Source organism: Typopeltis vanoorti, chromosome 17, assembly GCF_054136105.1.
Source record: "Typopeltis vanoorti isolate ZY-2024b chromosome 17, IOZ_Tvanoo_1.0, whole genome shotgun sequence".
Lineage (NCBI taxonomy): Eukaryota > Metazoa > Arthropoda > Arachnida > Uropygi > Thelyphonidae > Typopeltis > Typopeltis vanoorti.
This window is the reverse complement of record NC_143565.1, coordinates 913,333-933,749: the sequence shown is the minus strand read 5'-3', so window position 1 is coordinate 933,749 and position 20,417 is coordinate 913,333. Positions and strand designations below refer to the sequence as shown.

Sequence of the window (20,417 nt, the reverse complement as noted above, 5' to 3'; positions counted from 1 at the left end):
ACTAGTCTGGGTAGTGGCCAATCCCTTAATGCATAACAGTATACATATCCACAAGGAGATGTGTTTTGCATTATGGGAGATACTGGGATAGGAGTGTTGATAGCTTGCTCCACCTTTGCTACGAGTTGCCTTGGTGTTGTACTACTTACCCAGGTAAGATAGTACAACACTATATTCAGTCATGAAGATATTTTCAGGTGCAAACTTTGTTTGCTCTCACTGAGATAAAGGATTAAACTAAATTTATTACATCAAAGCTATATTCTATATCATTAGAGAAAATTAATAAAGATAGTTTTATTACAGCAAAAGTGGAATCCTAATTTAACATGAGAGTTGTTATATTAGATTGAGATCCTGGATTACTTGCATTTCTATTTAAAATTAACTCTTAAATGGAAAGGTTATGTGGGTAGAATATGTGCCTTCCATATTCTTGAGATATTCAGACCATCATTATTGTTTTTAAGATTAAGCTGGTTGATAGGAATTTCACAGTCCTTTAATTTATTTTCATACCATGTTTTGGTGTGATGTAAACAACAGATGCCTTTCCAATCACTTCTATGTAGAGTATTCATTGCATGATCAGAATGGCCAGATTTCCCATAGTTATTAAATTTAATGTGCCGTTTATATTCCTTTTTTTCAGATAGGAATTTTGCATCCTGTTTCACCTATATAGGGCAAATTACAGGTGCAATGAATACAGTATACTTTAGGGTGGATCAGCGAATTAAGTGAATCCTTGGGTGAGTCAAGTAAGTTCTTTAAATTTGCAGGAAGTTGAAAGGTTGCATTAAGGTTGTATTTCTGTGTTTATTTTATCTGATGTCCATTTAATGTATGGAATGGTTACAGTTTTATTGTAATGTAGTTTATTTTTGTTTTTAAGTGAGGTCTTATGATGCATTTCACAACTGAGATTAAAAGTCAGAACATACTTCCTTTTCCAGATACACTTGTCACACATCTTCCTGCTTGCAGTCTTGTCTTCACTGTTTACCGGAAGCTTACACATACTGGCAAATATATACACATATCCTCCCACCACAACACAACACAAAAACTAGGTGTCATTAACACACTAGAAAACAATGCTTTGAAGATTTGCTCCAGTGAATGAGCACTTAAAGTTGAATTAAAAGTTATTAGCAATATCTTCCTGAAAAATTGCTACAGCCAAAGTACTATCAACAAAATTCTTCACAAGAGATAAAATAAACAGAATACTACAGAAATACAACTTTAATGCCACCTTTAAACCTCCTGCTGGTCCACCCTGGCGTATACTATATTCATTGCACCTGTAATTTGCGCTATATAGGTGAAACAGGATGCACAATTCCTATCCAAAAAATGAACATAAATGGCATATTACATTTAATAACTATGGTACATCTGGCCTTTCTGATCATGCCCTGAATACTCTGCATAGAACAGACTGGAAAGGCACCTGTTGTTTACATCACACCAAAATGTACGAACCTAAATTTAAGGATGTCTCTGAAATTGTTATCAACTACCCTTATCCTAACAATAATAATGTTCTAAAAATCTGGTAAAAAAAACGGTCTAAATTTCGTGAGGATAGAAGGGATAAAAAGGGAGGGGGAGTCTATTGATGATAGAGAAAGAGTTATGTCCATACAAAGTAGAGATGCAAAATGGAAATAGTGCCAATGGTTTTGGGGCAGAAGGGTGTGAGATAGAGGTGAATGGAATCAAATACTTGGTGGGATGTTGTTATAGACAAGGTAATTTGGATGGTGGTGATAGTGAAATGTATAGTCAAATTAGCCAAGCAAATAAGAAAAGGGTGATCATTATCGGTGATTTTAATTATGGCAACATAAACTGAAATGATGAGATTGCAACTGGAAATAAAGAAAATGAGTTTCTTGAGTTTTTTAGGGATAACTACCTCACACAGTATGTAACAGAGGGCACACGAGGATTAAGGGTCTTGGATTTGGTCATCTCATCGGAGGATGTAATTATAAATGAGGTGTCAAATCATCCACCAATTGGTGAAAGTGACCATGAGGTGATTACCTGGGTGGTTGCCAGCAAGGACCCCTGTGAAAAAGGGGTATATGTGGAACTACAAGGGGGGGGGGGTGATTATGAAGAGCTCAAGAGACAGCTTGCAGGTGTAGCATGGAATAAGGAGTTAGCTGGAAAAGAGATCAATGCAGCTTTGGGGGATTGTCATAAATTATTTAGTAGATGCAATGTCTAAATGTATACCACGTGTGAGAAGGTTAAATAAGGTAGGCATGGGATGGATGAATAAAGAGATTAAGCATGCGATACAGAGAAAAAGGGCATTGTGGAGGCAGCATAAGAGAAGTGGAAATAACCAATTTCATGAGGTCTACAAAGACTAGGCAAGGAGGGTGACTTGGTTGGTGAGAGTAGCTAAAGAGCGGTATGAACAGCAGTTAGCTAATGAAGCCAAAAAGAATCCCAGGGAGTTCTTTCGATATGTAGCCAGCAAGAGAAAGAATGATTATGGAAGGATGATATTGATTGGAGGAAATGGTATAAAGACAGCTGTTGCAGAATGTGTGGTGGAGATACTTAATGAGCAGTTCATAAAGATCATTCAATCTTGTGAATGTGACTTCATGGAGAGATTGAAAGCAGTTGATGATGGGGAGGAGAGACTGACTGTAAGTGAGCAAGAGGTGTTTGGGGAGTTGAGTAAACTAGATGTAAATAAGGCTGTGAAACTTGATAATATATCACCGTGTATTCTGAAGGAATGTGCCAGGAAGTTGACACCTGTCTTGACATATTTTTTTAATACCAATCTTGCACTCGGTCAAGTCCCTAAGGAGTGGAAGAAGAGCAAAATTGTACCACTTCGTAAAGGAGATGATCGAACTCAAGCATCAAACTATAGGCCTATCTGTGTGTCAGGTGTTGTGGTTTAGTTGTTGGAGAAGCTTGTGAGAACTAGGATCCAGAGTTGGGTTGACAACAATGGTATTATCTTTGATGGACAGCATGGATTTGCTAAAGAGAGGACATGTTTTAGTAATATACCTACTTATTACAATAAAGTGACTGCTTCCTTGGACAGAGTAGAAGGAGACACAGTAATATACTTGGATTTCGCAAAGGCTTTTGATAGAGTACCTCATGATAAGTTGACAGTCAAACTAGATCAGATGGGGTTGGATATTAGATTAGTGCATTGGATTGGAGACTGGCTATCTGATAGGTATCAACAAGTTGTGTATGGGGGTGCGATATCCAGGAAAAGGAAAGTCACTAGTGGAGTGCCTCAGGGGTCTGTTTTAAGGCCATTACTATTTAACTTGTATATTAATGATATTGGCGAATATTTGGATGGAGATATTCAGTTGTTTGCAGATGATGCAAAGTTGGGACGAACCATAAAAAGTTGTGAAGATGTTGTGGCCTTGCAAGAAGACTTGAATAAATTGATTGATTAGGCATGGGAATGGGGATGTGAGTTCAATGTTGCAAAATGTAAGGTTTTAAAATTTAGAAAATAAAGATGGGATGCAGAATTTATGCTTGGTGAGAATATATTGTCGGAGGTAGAGAAAATAAGAGATCTTGGGGGGGGGTGATAGTGAATAAGGATCTAAAATTTAGGGGACACATCGCCAAAATTGTGAAGACGACACAAAGGCTTCTGGGAATGATGCAGAGGACACTGATGTGTAGAAGTAGGGAGATTCTTGTTCCATTGTATAAGGCTTTGATTAGGCCACACATGGACTATTGTGCCCAGATTTGGTCACCGGGTTTTCAGAAGGATGAAGAGATGTTGGAAAGGGTCCAAAGGTGACTGACTAAGGTAGTTTCTGACCTCTGGAATGTTGAGTATGAGGAAAGTTTGAGAAGATGTAATTTGCAGAGTCTAGTGGAGAGAAGGAAGAGGGGAGATATGATAGATACCTACAAGTTGGTAATGGGTTGTTATAAGATCAATGATGGAGAAGTTCTACAGAGAATAGTGGGAGATCAGGGGAGAACCAGAGGTCATCCCTGGAAACTGTATAAAGAGGGTTTGAGTAGGGGAGTGAGAGGCAGGTTTTTTTCGTGCAGAGTTGTGACTGATTGGAATGCCTTGCCTGAGAGTGTGGTATCTGCAAGGGGTTTGAGTGTGTCGAGATACACAGTATGATGAGCTGTGTGTGTGATAAAAGGACCTCCCAGATGAATCTTTGACTCCATGAGGTTTTGGCATAATAATAATAATAATCCCAAGAATAAGAAAGGCCCTTATTCTACCCACATAACCTTTCTGTCTAAGACAGGGTGGGGAACCCCTCGCCTGCTAGTGAAATTTTGCCCGCAAGTCTATTTCAATTCGCCCCTTTGCTGATGTACTCGTATGTACATGTAAATAAAATTTTATAATAATTTAAATGTATTATAATTAAATTTATTTAAATTTAGATAAATAAATATACAAAATCAAAAATAACTATATTACATAAAATATGTTCGTCATACGTCTGGCAACCTTCAAATCGAGACCAGCCATTAAAATAAAAAGAAATCAGGAGCGTTTCTCATGGGCAAAGTTCAGACTTTCTCTGATTGGTTGTTTCCCAATTACCGCCATGACATTTTCCCATGTTGCAGTTTACAAAAAATATAATCTTGAACGACATTATTTGAATAAGCATAAGAAATATGAAAATTTAAAAAGATCAGAACGTTTAGTCGAGATAGAGACTTTGAAAGAAAATATAATCAAAACCAATCTCTTTTTAAAATGCTTATTCAGGAAAGACCATAACTCAAGCTAGTTATGCATCGTGTAAACAAATTACTAAAAAACTTGAAATTCATAATGAAGGTGAGTTTGTGAAAGATTGCATCCTTACTACTGTTGAGATTTTATGTCCAGAAAAACTGAGTTTGTTTAAAAATATTAGCTTATCAAGAAGAACTGTTTCTGACCATATTAAAGATATCTCTGATGACATCCAAACTACTTTGAAAGTAGATTCAGCAGAATTTGTGTTTTACTCATTAGCCATCGATGAGACTACTGATCTGTCAAATACTGCACAAATGGCTATATTTATAGGGAATAACTACAGATTTCAATATACGAGAAGAATTTCTTGCTTTAAAATCAATAAAGGGGACAACTAAAGGTGGTGATTTATTTGAAATGGTCAATTCAGCATTAAAGGATTTCGATTTGCCATATGAAAAATTGAGTTATCTCACTACAAATGGTGCTCCATCCATGGTATGTCATGAAAAAGGGCTCGTAGCTCTGATTAAGAATGAATTTCATAAACATCAATTGAACCCAAATACTTTAATTGTGTGCCACTGCTTCATTCCTATGGAAAATCTACATGCAAAGTCACTCAAGATGAACAGCGTCATGAATGTAGTAACAAAGGCCATTAATTTGATAAAAAGTAAAGATTGAACAACAGGGAATTCAAAGAATTTTTGCAAGATCTTGAAGCCGAATATGGTGACACCATTGTGAAGTTAGGTGGCTAAGTAGAGCTCAAATGCTCAAGAGATTTTATGAACTTAAAGATGAAGTGAAAATTTTCTTGGACATTAAAGGTGTCCCCAATTAAAGAATTGGAGGATGAAAAGTTTCAAAGTGATTTAGCATTTTTAGTAGACATAACTAGTCATTTGAATAATCTAAATTTGAAATTACAAGGTCCCAATCAGCTAATTACCTCTTTGCTCACTCATATCAAGAGCTTTGAATCGATGCTTCAATTATTTCTTACCCAACTGAAAAAAATACCGCTTACACATTTTCAAAAATTAAGAGAACACAATCCAAAATCAACAAGTGAGTATGTTAATGAGTGTCAAAGTGTTTTGAATCAATTTCAAAGAAGATTTGAAGATATAAAAAATCAAAGAATTGAGTTACAAATATTTGAAACACCTTTTGATATATGCCCTGAGGAAGCTTCCTATTCCTTGCAATTAGAGTTGATTGATTTGTAGTGTGATAACACTTTGAGATCAAAATATAGTAATTGCCTATATTGGACTTTTATAATCTATTGATTCTGAGAAATTCCCTTCTTTAAAAAAATAACACCTTGAAAATAGCTTCTCAGTTTTCTACTACTTATCAATGCGAGCAATTTTTTTCAAAATTAAGTCTGGAAAAAAATCGCCTTCGTACAAGACTCGCTGATGAAAATCTCGCCAATGAACTACGAGTAGCCATCTCATCAAGGGCGGCTAATATTTCTAAGCTTTCACAAAAAAAAAAGCAATTTCAGCCTTCTCACTAAAAATTTAAGATTAAAGGTAAGCTTCATTAACTTTGATGAAATATTTATTATGCTATTATTGTTTTAATGAAGTTCTCAGTTAAAATAAATATAATTTTTTTAAATAAATTAAATTTAGCCTTTGCTTGATTGTTATAATTATGTCTACACTATTGTAATTCAAAGATACCATATCAGATGAGAATGTTGCACATTTACTTATTGAGATATATATTGCACACTACATACACTATATATAAGAGTTAAAATTTGCCAGTCTCCTGCGGAAGTTTTTAAATTAGCAATTTTCGTCCTTGATACTAAAAAGGTTCCCCACCCCTGGTCTAAGAGTTAATTATAAATAGGACTGTAAGTAATCCAGGATCTTAACTCTAATATAACAACTCTCATGTTAAATTTGTTCTTCTGATGATGTTGTAAATAGAATATAGCTTTGATGTAGGTTTTTTTTTTCTTTTTTCACTAGAGGTCAGGCCAGTGGAATAACACTTGATCAAATCATTGTCTCTTTAGCATACTATATTGTTTGAAATGTAATATAGCTTGTCTCTGTATATATATGTATGTGTGTATATTCCAGACGATGACCTTATGAAGGTCGAAATGTTGGGAATTTAAAGTAATTATTTCTAACACAATTGTAGTCTCATAATTTGTCTGAAATGAATGCTGATCACTGAAATGAATGCTGAACACTAAAGGAAAGGATTCACATCTAAACTATCATCTTTTTAAATATTCTTTCATGTAAATATAAAATATCCACTTATTGTATATCACAGAATTAGAATGTAGCTTGACATGGCTAACTGTATGGCTCATCTGCTTGTACACAGTCTGCTAGATCTTCACAGAATTTCAGTTAAATATTAATAGCTTTTGAAGATTGTAATTAAATGTATGGTTAGCAGAAACATATTTATTTTTTGTTCATTTATCCATTAAATTATAATTATTGCCAATATCCTGATTTCCTGGAAAGTACCTTCAATGTGCCAACAAGGCCAAAGCTAAAAGTGGCTCAATAGCATGATGTCAAAAAAAGATACACTTTAGCATTAATGTATAAGGATCTGTGTGTGTGTGTGTGTGTGTGTGTGTGTGTGTGTGTGTGTGTGTGTGTGTGTGTGTGTGTGTGTGTGTTAAATCTCACTTAAATTGTTGTGAATGAGTGGAAAGTTTCCATGAATTGTGTATCTGTTTCTTGCAGAGTCTATATACTGTGTATCCTCATATTGCACTGCTCACATTCTGGCATTCATCATACTACCTCCTTTGAATAACACATTTTCACCCTGTTTACCATCATTTAATGATCATATATTGCATAGTATCATGTATGCTTCCTGTCAATTAAAACTGTGGTGGATGAAGAACAGGGGTAAAATGTATACCATGGAGGCACAGTATCTCAGGCTTTAATAACAGAAGTGGTATGTTGAAAATAAGTGGCTGAGTGCTTGCAGAGAGAGAGAGAGATGCAAGTAACATGATAGGAAAATGCACATAAGGTGTGAAAGGATTTAACCATCAGATAACATGAGAGAAATGTGCACCAGTTCTGTTAGATAGCCTTGATTGTCTGGCTGAATATCAAGTGAAGGCAGAATTTTAGGAGAGAGAGAAACTTAGGTACTAAGAAAGGAAGTGGATAGTGTGTAGACAGCTGAGTAGAGAGAGTGAAGGAGGGAGAGATTAGGAGACTTGAGAGATTTGCTGATACAAGGAAAACCATAGTAGAAGTGAGAGAAAGTCATGTGAAAGAGAGGAGATAGCAAGAGAATGGGAGAGCCAGGAAATTAGAGGAAGTTAAGAGTACAGGAGCAAGAAACAGAGAGAGATAAGAAAAGAGCAAGAAAGGAGGAAAATAAAAAGATTGAGATAAGAGAGAGAGGAAAGGGAGAAAGAGAGAGAGAGAGAGAGTGTGGAATGGATGAAGTTGCTTAAGAAAGAAATGAAGCTTTGAAAAGTTTAATGTATGAAGACTGAATGATTTGAAGTGTGAAATATTAAAAGAGCCTGGAAAAACAATAGAGCATTACTATATTATTATTACCCCCAAGACCTCATGGAGTCAAAGACTCTTCTGGGAGGTCCTTTTATCACACACACATCTCATCATACCGTGTCTTAAATGCACTCAAACTCCTTGCAGATACCACACTCTCCAATTAGTCACAACTCTGCACGGAAAAAACCTGCCTCTCACTCCCCTACTCACACCCTCTTTATACAGTTTCCAGGGATGACCTCTGGTTCTCCCCTGATCTCCCTCTATTCTCTGTAGAACTTTTCCACCATTGATCCTATAACAACCCCTTACCAACTTGTAGATCTCTATCATATCTCCCTTCTTCCTCCTGTCCACCAGACTCTGCAAATTACATCTTCTCAATCTTTCCTCATATTCAACATTCCAGAGGTCAGAAACTACCTTAGTCAGTCGCCCTTGGACCCTTTCCAACATCTCTTCATCCTTGCCAGAATGTGGGCAAGATGATAGTGATTGGTGCTATTGACATGAGAGGTAGTGTGAATAAGATAGTAAAAGATTTGAGATCATTATTACAAACTGCATATCAAAAAATGTGAGAGGAAAGATAGTGAATATATTGCCCAGAATATAATAATATGGAGTTTGGGGAGAAGAGTAATAATGAATGATTTGATATCGAGATTGTGTAGAAAGAGAATGAATGCTTGGATTATATATGATAATAAACAGAGATCTGTATGCAGAAGAAGGATTGTATCTGAACAGGAAAGGACACAGGTATTTGGAGAGATAGCTGTTTTCTGGAAAAGTCGAGCATTAGAGAAGGAGAAACTAGAGATTCCAGAATAGAAGATAGCAAGGGATGACTTCATATGGAGAGAAATGAATTGGGATATAGGAGAATGCATAGTATATTGAGCCAAACAGAGTCTGGGTAAAAAAATAATAAGTAAATATTGATAGAGCATGGAATTTTCTGTAAACATATCCTAGAAATATGAGGAATAAAGTGAAAAAGCATCAGGCATTGATAGACTCAGCCTATCCAAAGATTATTGGTACCACTGAAATATGGTTGATAGAGGTGATTTGCTAATGGAAATAGAAGATAGAAGGAATCACATAGTTCATCTGAATAGGAAAGGTAAATAGGATGGGGGAGTGTTTATTATGATAGCTGAGGAGTTGTGTTCTCTCCGTGTAGAGAGTTGGCAGGGATAACAGCACTCGGACTTTGTGAGGTAGAGGTGGGTAGGACGGGATATTTAATGAAATGTTGCTAAAGGCCAATTAACACAGAGGGTGATGAGCAGGAAATGTTTAAGCAGATTAATTTGCAAATGCAAAGGGAGCAATCATTATAAGTGTTTTTAGCTACAATAGTATAAATTTGGCAGAGGAAACAGCATATAATAATAACAGAACAGAATTTCTGGAATTTTTGAGGAGACAAATGTCTTCAGCCATATCTAGTAGAGAGAACAAGAGGATAAAGACTTTTGAATTTTGTCATGACTACAAAGGTTCCCATTCCATGATGTTATCCTTCCCCATCCCACATTGTGTGAGAGTGACCATACAATCTTGACTTTGAAGTTGAATGGACTTGCAGAAGTATCAAGGAAAAAAGTAATTTATGTGAAATAAGGTAAATGATTACAATTCACTTAGAAACAAGCTTGTGGAGTACACAGATGGAAGAAATTGAAGAAAAAGAAGTCAATAGTATATGGGAAGTAGTTAAAAATATTTCTTTGCAAGATAATGCATTCCTTAAGCGCAAAAAAAAAAAAAAAAAAAAAAAAGAAGTGTTTTGGAATATAGCAAATGAGTACATATATTAAAAGATGAAAAAGGTTATGGAAAAATATGAACGAAGAGATGTAGAGAGCAGTTCCATTGGAATTTTTTGTTTATATAACTCCCACACATAAGAGTCTACAGGGTTTATAGAAAATTAATGCAATGTCTGAGCAGACCAGCATGATGTAATATGAAAGAAGAGTAGCTATGTCATCTGAGAAAAATCTCCAGAAATTTCTTCATTATATGGTTAGTGGAAGGAGAACTGATTAGGAACAAAGTTTCTTGCTAGAGGAACAAAATAGTCTAGTGAACAATGTATATGACACAATACAGCTGTTTCATGATTACTTTATTATGGTGTTTTATCCTGATACAGTAGTTTTTTTTGTTTGTTTGTTTTTTTTTCCTTAGGAACAACTGGATGAAGAGAATGTGTTTAGAATAAATATTGTACTGAGTATTCCAAATGTCATTAAGGTATTGAAATTGTATGAGATTTCACATTTCAAAAGAATTTAATAGAGAAACCAGCATGTAGCAATACAATGAATGAAAGAATTTGAAGGTAGAGAGGTCAGAAGTGCATGGGAGATACTTAAATAAAAAACGTTGGCAGCAATGGCAGATTGTGCATACCTTGAGGGAAGAAGATAAAAAACGATTCAAATTCAAATGGATTAATAGAGAAATTAACTAGGAATTGCAAATGAAAAAAAGAGATTATGGAAGACATTTATTATAAAGAGAAAAGTGGAGGACAGTTCCATGAGAAATATAAGGTTCAGCCTAAGATTGAATATCATGTGTTTTAAGGGAATGTGTTGTGTGGAACCAACCATGACATTGGGAAAGTCTTGCAAGACAAGTTCCTGGAGCATGGATGGAAAGTAAGATAGTGCCATTGCATAAAGGAGGTGGTAGAATAAAGGTATCAGACTGGAGACCAGTTTCTGTTTTTTCAGTAGTAGTTAAGATTTTGGAAAAATTAGTAAGAACATGTATACAGAATTAAGAAGATGAGGGCAATATTATTTATACTGGGCAGCACAGATTTCTTAAGGGGCATTCTTCTGTTAGTAATCTGGTTACATTTTATTATAGAGTAATAAGAGCAGTAAATAATGGCAAAGCATACACTATTATTTTTGTTGGGGGGGGGGGGGGATTTTGCAAAGGCATTTGATAGGGTGCAAAATGAGAGGTTTGTTTTTAAGTTGCATCATATGGACTTGGATATCAGGTTAATGGATTGAATGTAACTGTCTTTCTGAGAGTTGTAAATGGAGTGGCAGCATCAAGGAGTAGGATGCTTATAAAAAGAATTCTGCAGGGTTCAGTACTGGAACCATTGTTATTCAGTCTTTATGTCAATGATATTGTCATGAGAATACAGGGAGATACTCAGTTGTTTGCAGATGATATGAAATGTACTAGAGTTATTTGTAATAACAGTTCTGATGATTTAGCTCTTCAAGAAGATTTGAATAATCTGCAAAGATGGAGAAATGAATTGGGATATCTTATCAGTTTAATACAACTATGAGGTGCTATCAAAAAGAAACTGGACTGTGTCGGATACTTGATGACAGATCAAATGTCTGTCAATGGTGTAAACATTGTTAACTCAACCTGCCACGTGGAGTTGAGCTATGTACACTGAAACTGGTGTAACGTGCATTATTCTTATCACATATTTGTTCCATTCTGTGATTTTGCCATGAATGCAAAATTAGAACAAAGGGCAATTTAAAATTTTGCATAAAACTGGGGAAATCTGTCACAGAGACGCTTGAATTACTTCATAAGGCATATGAAAATTAAGCCATGAGCTGAACTCGGTGTTTTGAGTGGCACTGATGTTTTAAGAAGGGCAGAACTACCTTGAAGGATGATGAGAGGCCAGGATGACCATCCACCAGCACAATCCACGAAAATGTCAAAAAAATTCGATAGATCATCTGTGATTGACACATCACCATCCAGGAAGTTGCTGACAGAGTTGGGATTTCATATGGAGCAGCTCAAACGATCATCACGACAGATTTGAGCATGCATCACATCGCTGCCAAGTTCATCCCCCATCTCTTGACTTCTGACTAGAATGAGCACTGTGAGTGTTTGTTAAGATTTTTGTCAAAAGACCATTGAAGACCAAACCTTCATCTCAAGGGTCACCGCAGGGAACAAGACTTGGGTTTACAGCTACGACCCAGAGGCAAAACAGTAATCATCACAGTGGACGAACCAACATTCCCCAAGGCCGAAGAAGGCAAAGCAAGTCAAGAGTGCAACAAAGAGCATGTTGGTTTTTGACATTAAGGGATTGTGCACCAAAAATGTGTCTCATCCAGTCAGATGGTCAATGCAGAATTCTACTGCAATGTTTTAAGGCAGTTGAGAGAAGACATTCATCACAAAATATCGAGCTGTGGTGAAGTTGCAGCTGCCTCCTCCACTGTGACAACATTCCCTTCCTCAGCAGCTTAAAATCCTGAGAGTTTTTGGCAGCTAACAGCATGGCGGTCATTCCACATCCTCCTTACTTACCAGATTTTGCCCCTTGTGATTTCCTTTTGTTTTCATAAATGAAATGGAAGCTGAAGGGGGTGGCAGTTCAAGACGAATTGCAAGCAGTGCTTGATGTGCTTCAGCAAAAAGACTTTCAGGAAGCATTTGGAGCATGGCAAAAGCAAGGATATTGCTGCATGAACTTGAAAGGGGACTACTTTGAAGGGAGTTGAGTCCAAATTTAAATTGGGTAAGTTGTAAAGATTTTATTAGCCTAGTCCAGTTTCTTTTTTTAAATATTTTTTTTTTACCTTTAGAGTCAACAGTCTTGTTTGAGGGCACATCAAAAGTCAGAGACACTTCATCCATATTAGCTATCTGTGAAAGTTCAAATTTGTCTTGTTTTCTAGCATTTATAACGAATCTGTGACACTCGATAATTTTATTTTCAGATTTGTCTGGCATTTTTTGTGATATTTTTATTTTTGCACACATGCCTAAATCATTTCTCTTCATAAATCTAAAGCATCATGATGGCAACCCTGTAAAATTGATGTTATTTCTTTCTATTGCCAATAATTTTGCTCATTATAATCATTTTTGTAGATATGCAGTAATCTGATCTTCTTTGATCCATTATCCAAGTTTTTAATTCATTTTCAATTTCTGGCCATTTTGCCAGTTTTTTGCAGAGATTGTATTTTTTTAGAATTTGCTTCCATTAATTACTGCTCTTGTTTCCTCAAAGTTCATACCATTTTATTTTGTAGGCAGAGGCCCAAAGTCAACATATAGCTATGTCTGTGCTTCATAGAATCTATGGGTTATAAAAAAATTTAAATATAATCTATTGATTACTAGTTTAAATGCTTGACTGTTAATGACCATGCAACTATTCAAATTGGTTCATGCATTACTGACAAGCAATGATGCACCATAAGATACACCAATTTATAAGACATATTTGGTTTATAGGATGCATCCTAATTTTTAGATAAATTTGAGATACAAAAAAAAAGCATGTCTTATAAGGCAAAAAATATGTTATATAAGCAAACTAGCCAAGCAAATGGATAAAGGGTCTCCATTATGGGTGAATTTAATTACTGCAATATAGATTGGGATGACAAGATAGCACTGGAAGTAAAAAAAAAGAGTTTCTTGAATTTTTGAGAGACAACCATCTCAGGCATTATGTAACAGAGGGCATATGAAGATTGCAGGTCTTGGATTTCATTATTTTTTGACAAGATCTTATTATAAATAAGAGGTGAAATCTCCCTCCAGTTTGTGAGAGTAGCCATGAAGTTGTGATTACCTTGGTGGTTTGCCAACCATGTGAGGACTTCTGTAAGGAAAGGGTGACTACAAGACTGGTGATTATGAGAAGTTTAGGAGAGAGTTTGCAGCTGTATCATGGAATAAGGAGTTGGGTGGAATGGAGATCAATGCTGCTTGGGTGATATTCATGAACAGTTTAGTAGAAGCAATGTCTAAATGTATTCCAAAGGTCAGAAGATTAAATAAGAGAGGTGTGAAATGGATGAATGAAGAGATTAAGGATGCAATACACAGAAAAAAAAGGCATTATTCAGGTAACATAAGAAATAATCAATTCCATGAAGACTACAAATAACAGGTAAGGAGGGTAACTTGGTAAGGGCAGCAAAATTTCAGTATGAGCAGTAGTTAGCTAATGGAGTTAAAAAGAAATAAAAAATCAAAGAGAGTTCTTTCAATATATAGCCAGCAAAAATACAAATAATTATAGTAGGATAGCATTGATTTGAGAAAATAGTATAAGGACAACTGCTGTTGAGGATATAGTTGAGATATTTAATGAGCAGTTCATAAAGGTCTTTCATCCTTGTGAATGTGACATCATTGAAAGTTTGAGAGCAGTGGATGAGAAGGATGAGAGCCTGACTGTGCATGAGGAAAATGTATATGGAGAATTAAGCAAACCTGATATTAATAAATCTGTGGAAGGTGATGACATATTACCACATATTTTGAAGGAATGTGTCACGGGAGTGGATATCTTGACATATTTGTTTATTATGAGCCTTACACAGGGCTGGATTAACCATTAAGCAAAATAAGCTTAATGGTTAATTAAGCTTATTTATGTGCTTAGTGCATCATTGAAAGGGGGACACCACAGAATTTCTGCTTTAGTTAGATGACGAATTAAATTTAAATTAACTTTTAATTAGTTTTTCATTGTTTCTATCTTTTCTTACTGTTACCTACTTTGTTTCAATAAATAATGACGTGTAGAAGGTCTAATAAAACTCTAAAAATGTGCATGATGGTTCGTTTATACCATATTAATGCTAACAACGCTTTCTGGCACTACCATTGCGTCAAATGAGGTAATTTTTTATAATTAACATAACCATTTTATTTTTTTATTTTCCTGTCTGTTTTAGGTCTTGTTTTAATAAATTTTGTCTTATAAAAGGCTCCAGAAACAAATATAAAACAAATCACGTGGTTGTCTCAGAAACGAGCCTCCGGTAAAAGGATTGGTGTCGCAGAAGTGCAACTCTGGTAAAATAAGAGTTAACTAAAGCATGATAGCACAAGATTCAGCTGTAAGCCAAAAATTAAATTGTTTGTATGATTTTGCCTGTGATGTGTAACTGTGTTGATTTCCACCTAATATTCAACAAAATAATCTTTTTATTTCTGTATTTAACAGATCCCAAAAACCAAGATGAAACGTGTTCAGTTAAGTGGTGAACAAGCGAAAACTATCAAAAAAGAAATGAGGAGACTAGACTGCAAAGCTGACTGATTTCTTCACACAACAAGTTCCACAACATTATATACCAATTCCTGATCAGAGCCAATCTCCATCATCAGAAGTGGACACAAATACCACTTTGATCACTTCAAAATCAAAATATGATGATGTTGGAATCATCAAGGTGTCACAAGCAGGTTCATCTAGCACATGTCTCACTACTGACCTTACTTTGTCTGTAAATTCTCTTGATATCTCTACTGCAAATGTTGATGCAAGTTGTTTTACAAACATTCTGAGGTTGAAATAATTTCTGAAAATGAAAGTTTAGTGGGCCATGGTGATGGTTGTGAAATGTTTCAGTCTGCAAAAGATGAAGTAAATATAGCAAAAGATCCAGGGTTGTGACTTGATTTCTCTGTTGATGACTTGGCTTATTGGACTGCTTGTGGACCCAGTGACTGTCAACACCACAATGGGCCATTTGACAAGTCTTACCGACATTTCAGTATTGGCAACCAATAAGATACTGTTTGCAGAAACTTTTTGTTGGGACAAAAGCCAATGGTGAGGAATACAAGAAAGAGTGGTTATTGTATTCACCATAAATGGGATCAGTTTATTGTTTTGTTTGTAAACTGTTTGCTCCTAAAAATTTCTCACATTTTGTTACAAGAGAAGGGTTCAGTGACTGGCGAAATACTATTATAATTGATCAGCATGAAAAAGCACTACTCACCGAGACTCTATGCTAACATACTTAATTCGCAGACAAGGTGTAGGGTTGGGACAACAGTTGGAAAAACAAATTCAGAAGCGTGCGATTACTGGGAACATGTCCTGCAGCATGTTATAGCTGTTATTTGTACATTAGCTGAACGTGGCTTGGCTTTTCGAGAAACAGAAGAAAGATTTGGATCATTGCAAAATGGGAACTTTTTAGGGCTGTTTGAGCTCATAAGTCAGTTTGATCCATTTTTAGCACAGTCACATTGCAAAATATGGAAATTGTGGCAAAGGAAATCCTTCTTATCTGTCCAAAGCCACCTGTGAGGACTCATTCAACTGATGGCTCAAAAGGTCCACATGCTTATTGTTGACGAAGTAAAATCTTCTGGTTATTTTAGTTTGTCAATTGATTCACCACCAGATCTGTCACATATCGAACAGTTAAGTGTTGTACTTAGGTACTTAAAAGATGGACAGTCTATTGAACGCGTTTTAACCTTTCTGGAAATGAAAAGCCATACCGGTGAGGAAATGGCAAATCAGGTGTTGCAGTACTTACGTAAAGTTTGTCAGCTAAATGTTTAAAAATGTAGGGGTCAGTCTTACGACAATGCTGCTAACATGTCTGAGCGTTATAAGGGGATGCAGCCAAAAACTTTAGAAACAAACAAGTTTGCTATATATGTGCCCTGTGCAGCTCATTCACTATATTCAGTAGGTCGAAGTGCTGTTGATTGCTATCAAGAGGCAGTTATTTTCTTCTCAACCTCAACCAGCTGGTGGACAATTCTTAAAGATTGTATTGGAAATGAAAATGTCTTAAAATCCCTCTCTGATACCAGATAGGAGGCACATGCTATGGCAACAGCAGCAATTTTGAAATCTTTCCTTCAAATTTTAGAAGCGTTAGACTGCATAGCCGAAGACCAGTCACAAAAGGGGACATTAGAAGAGAAGCAGATAATATTGCAAATAAGATGCAAGAGCTAGAATTCGTTTTTATGTTGAATTTTTGGGATGAGATTTTGCAAAATTTTCATAGAGTAAGCCAAGTTTTACAGAATGAGGATGTCAACCTAAGAACATGTACAGATCTGTATGGAGCTGACTAATTGTGCACTTCACAAAATGAATTTGAAAGATATGAATCAGCTACAAAGGAAGTGCTACCAGATGTTGATTACAAGACAGCCCAAACTTGCAAACGTATCAGAAAGAAGGTACCCAATGACGGAGATGCTTCAGAAGTATATCTGAATGCCAGAGATAAATTTCTTTTAACCACCTTTACGCAATTGTTGACAAACTTGAAACTGAGATGAGAAGAAGAGGAGAGATATACAAAGAAATATCAGTGAGATTTTCTTTTCTAAGTGATGTGCCACATAATGCTACTTCAGTGACTTCATCATCTACTGAAATTGAAAGGTATTCTCAGTGATGTCAAAAGCTGATTGATGCTTACCCAGAGGACTTGAACACTAATTTCTCAGCTGAGCTTCAGCAGTTTCACTCATATGTGTGCCATAAGTTCAGTGCAACAAAAAATTATTCAATCCTGCTGAACTTTATAAAATAATTGTAGAAGACAATATTGAGTGTGTAAACTTTCCAAATGTAGACATTGCCTTTCATATATTTTTAACATTAATGGTCACAAATTGCTCAGCTGAGCGTTCATTTTCTCAGTTGAAGTATATTAAAAATCCCATCAGAACAACTATGCAACAAGGTAGGTTGAATGCCTTATCTCTACTAAGTATAGAAGCAGATGTGTTAAGTAAGATTAATTTTGAGGATCTGATCAAAGACTTTGCAATTAAAAAAAGTAGGAGAAAACTTTTCAAATCTAAATAAAGTTGAAGTATACAAAAATAAACATTATTTTCCATCTTACTATAAGTTTTGTTTCATTTTGAAAAATAAAAATTTATTTTATGTTTACTATTGTTTATATTTTGAATTACATATATATGGGGCACCAAAATCTTTTAAGTGCTTTGGGCCTCTATGGGTCTTAATCTGGCCCTGGCCTTACATTACAAAGGAGTGGAAGGAAGACAGAATTGTACCACTTCATAAAGGAGGATAGAATTCAAGCAATATATTATAGGCCAATCTGTGTGTCAGGTGTTGTGGTTAAAGTGTTAAAAAGGCTAGTGAGAATCAGGATCCAGAATTGGAATGACAACATTATCTTTAAATGGACAGCAGATTGTTTTGGACATTACACTATTGCTTTGGTTTGGAGACTGACTGTCTGATAGGTATCAACAAGTTGTGTATGGGGGAGCATTATCCCAGAAGGGGAAAGTCACTACTGGTGTATCCCAGGGTATATCTGTTTTAGGGCCATTACTGTTTAGCCTGTATGTTAATGATATTGGAGAAGATTTGAATGGGGATATATTAGCCATTTGCAAATGATGCAAAGTTGGATGAACTATGAGAAGTGGAGCAGGTGATGTGGCCTTACAAGAAGACATGAATAGATTGAGTGAATGGAAAAAAGAGTATGGATACCAGTTCAATGTTGCAAAATGCGAGGTTTTAAAATTTGGAAAACAGAGATGGTTGTAGAGTTTACTCTTGGTGGGGGATATATTTTTGAAATGGTGGAAATTTGAGATCTTTTGGTGATGATGGATAAGGATCTGAAATTTTGATGACATATTGCCAAAATTGTGAGGACAACGCAACGAATTCTGGGAAGGATGCAGAGGACACGGACTTGTACAAGTAAAGAGATTTGGGTTCCATTGTATAACACTCTGATTAGGCCACATATGGACTACTGTGCACAGATATGGTTTTCAAAAGGATGAGATGTTGGGTCCAGAGGTGATTGACCATAATAGTTTGTGATCTCTGGAATGCTGAGGTTGAGATGATGCAATTTGCAGAGTTTAGTGGATAGGAAAAAGAAGGGTGATGTGATATAGACATACGAGTTACTAAGGGGTTGTTATAGAATTAACATTCGAGAGGTTTTTCATAAAATGGTGTGAGATTGGGGGAGAACAAGAGGTCATCCCTGGAAGCTATATACGGAGGGCATGAGCAAGGGAGTGAGAAGCAAGTTTTGTCTGGAGAGTTGTGATTGATTGGAAATCATTGCCTGAGTGCATGGTGTCTGCAGAACATTTGAATATGTTTAAGACATTTTATGATGAGATATGTGTATGACAAAAGTGGCCACCTAAATGAGTCTGTGTCTCCAGGGGATCTTAGCATAATAATAATAATAATTACGAGATGGAGCTCATTGATCTCATTCAGTGAGTATCGGTGGTCTCCCAGGGCATTTTCATGCTGTGGTAGCACCATCCACTTTCCATCTGTAAATGATATAAGCAACTTTGGATTTCAGTATACTGAGACAGGTAGCAATGTAATGGACAGTAAGACTACTCGTGTGACACCCAAATATCATCTTATGTTGGAAGTCTGTCATTTCAGCTGAATATTGCATCTTTACATTGAGTACAGTGCAAAACATGTAGCACATCCTGCCTTTTATTACCAGACTTACATAGACACTCCCTGAATATTTGCATTTGATAGGATCTGAAATTGCATGGCACTTAAGGTATCCAAATACTTTTGTCACCATAATGTGTGTGTATAGAGATGAACAACTGGTTGATAATAGGTACTACATATTGTACCTATTATCAACATGCAGAATTCGTCTTAAAATAAATTACAGCATGAAACAAAAGTATGCAAATAATGTAAAACTGTTTTTAGAGAGTTACTAGAACTGCAGAAATTCCATATAGTCAACTCTCTGCCACCATCAAGAGGTCATTGGGAGGATATAGAGATGAGAAACCAATCTGGTGACAGGTCTATGGAATGTTCCCTATGAGGATAGATTGAGGATGTGTGGATTGCAGAGTTAAGCTGACAGAAGGAGGAGAGTGTATATAATAGAAACTTATAAGTTAGTAAAGGGATTCTATAGGATTGACAAAAAGAAATTTTTCAATACATGGCGAGTAAGGGGAAAACAAGGGGGTCACACTTGGAAGTTGTCCAAGAGTGTGGTTAATAAGGGCATGTGGAGTGGGTTCTTTACTTGGAGAGTGGTGAGTGAGTGGAATGGATTGCGAGAGGTAGTTGTGAGTGTCCCTCTGACATGGAGATGTATGATAATGTACTTATCATACATCTCCATAAATCTAGTTAATAGATTTATGGAGATGTATGATAAGTAGCGTGTTAATGGACAGAGTGGATCTCCTGCAATGAGTCTTTTCACTCCATAGAGTACCCATATAAATATTAATAATAACAATCATGTGCTGCCAACTACCTTTTGGAGGAATCTGAAAAAGTGTCATAA

General features: G+C 35.9%; 1 protein-coding gene across 1 annotated transcript in view; it reads left to right on the top strand.

Annotated features, from left to right (window-relative positions):
• LOC150097089 (myosin-14-like) overlaps positions 1–20,417 on the top strand; it is a 1,147,103-nt gene that overhangs the window by 882,235 nt on the left and 244,451 nt on the right. The gene's annotated exons all lie outside the window — the stretch shown is intronic.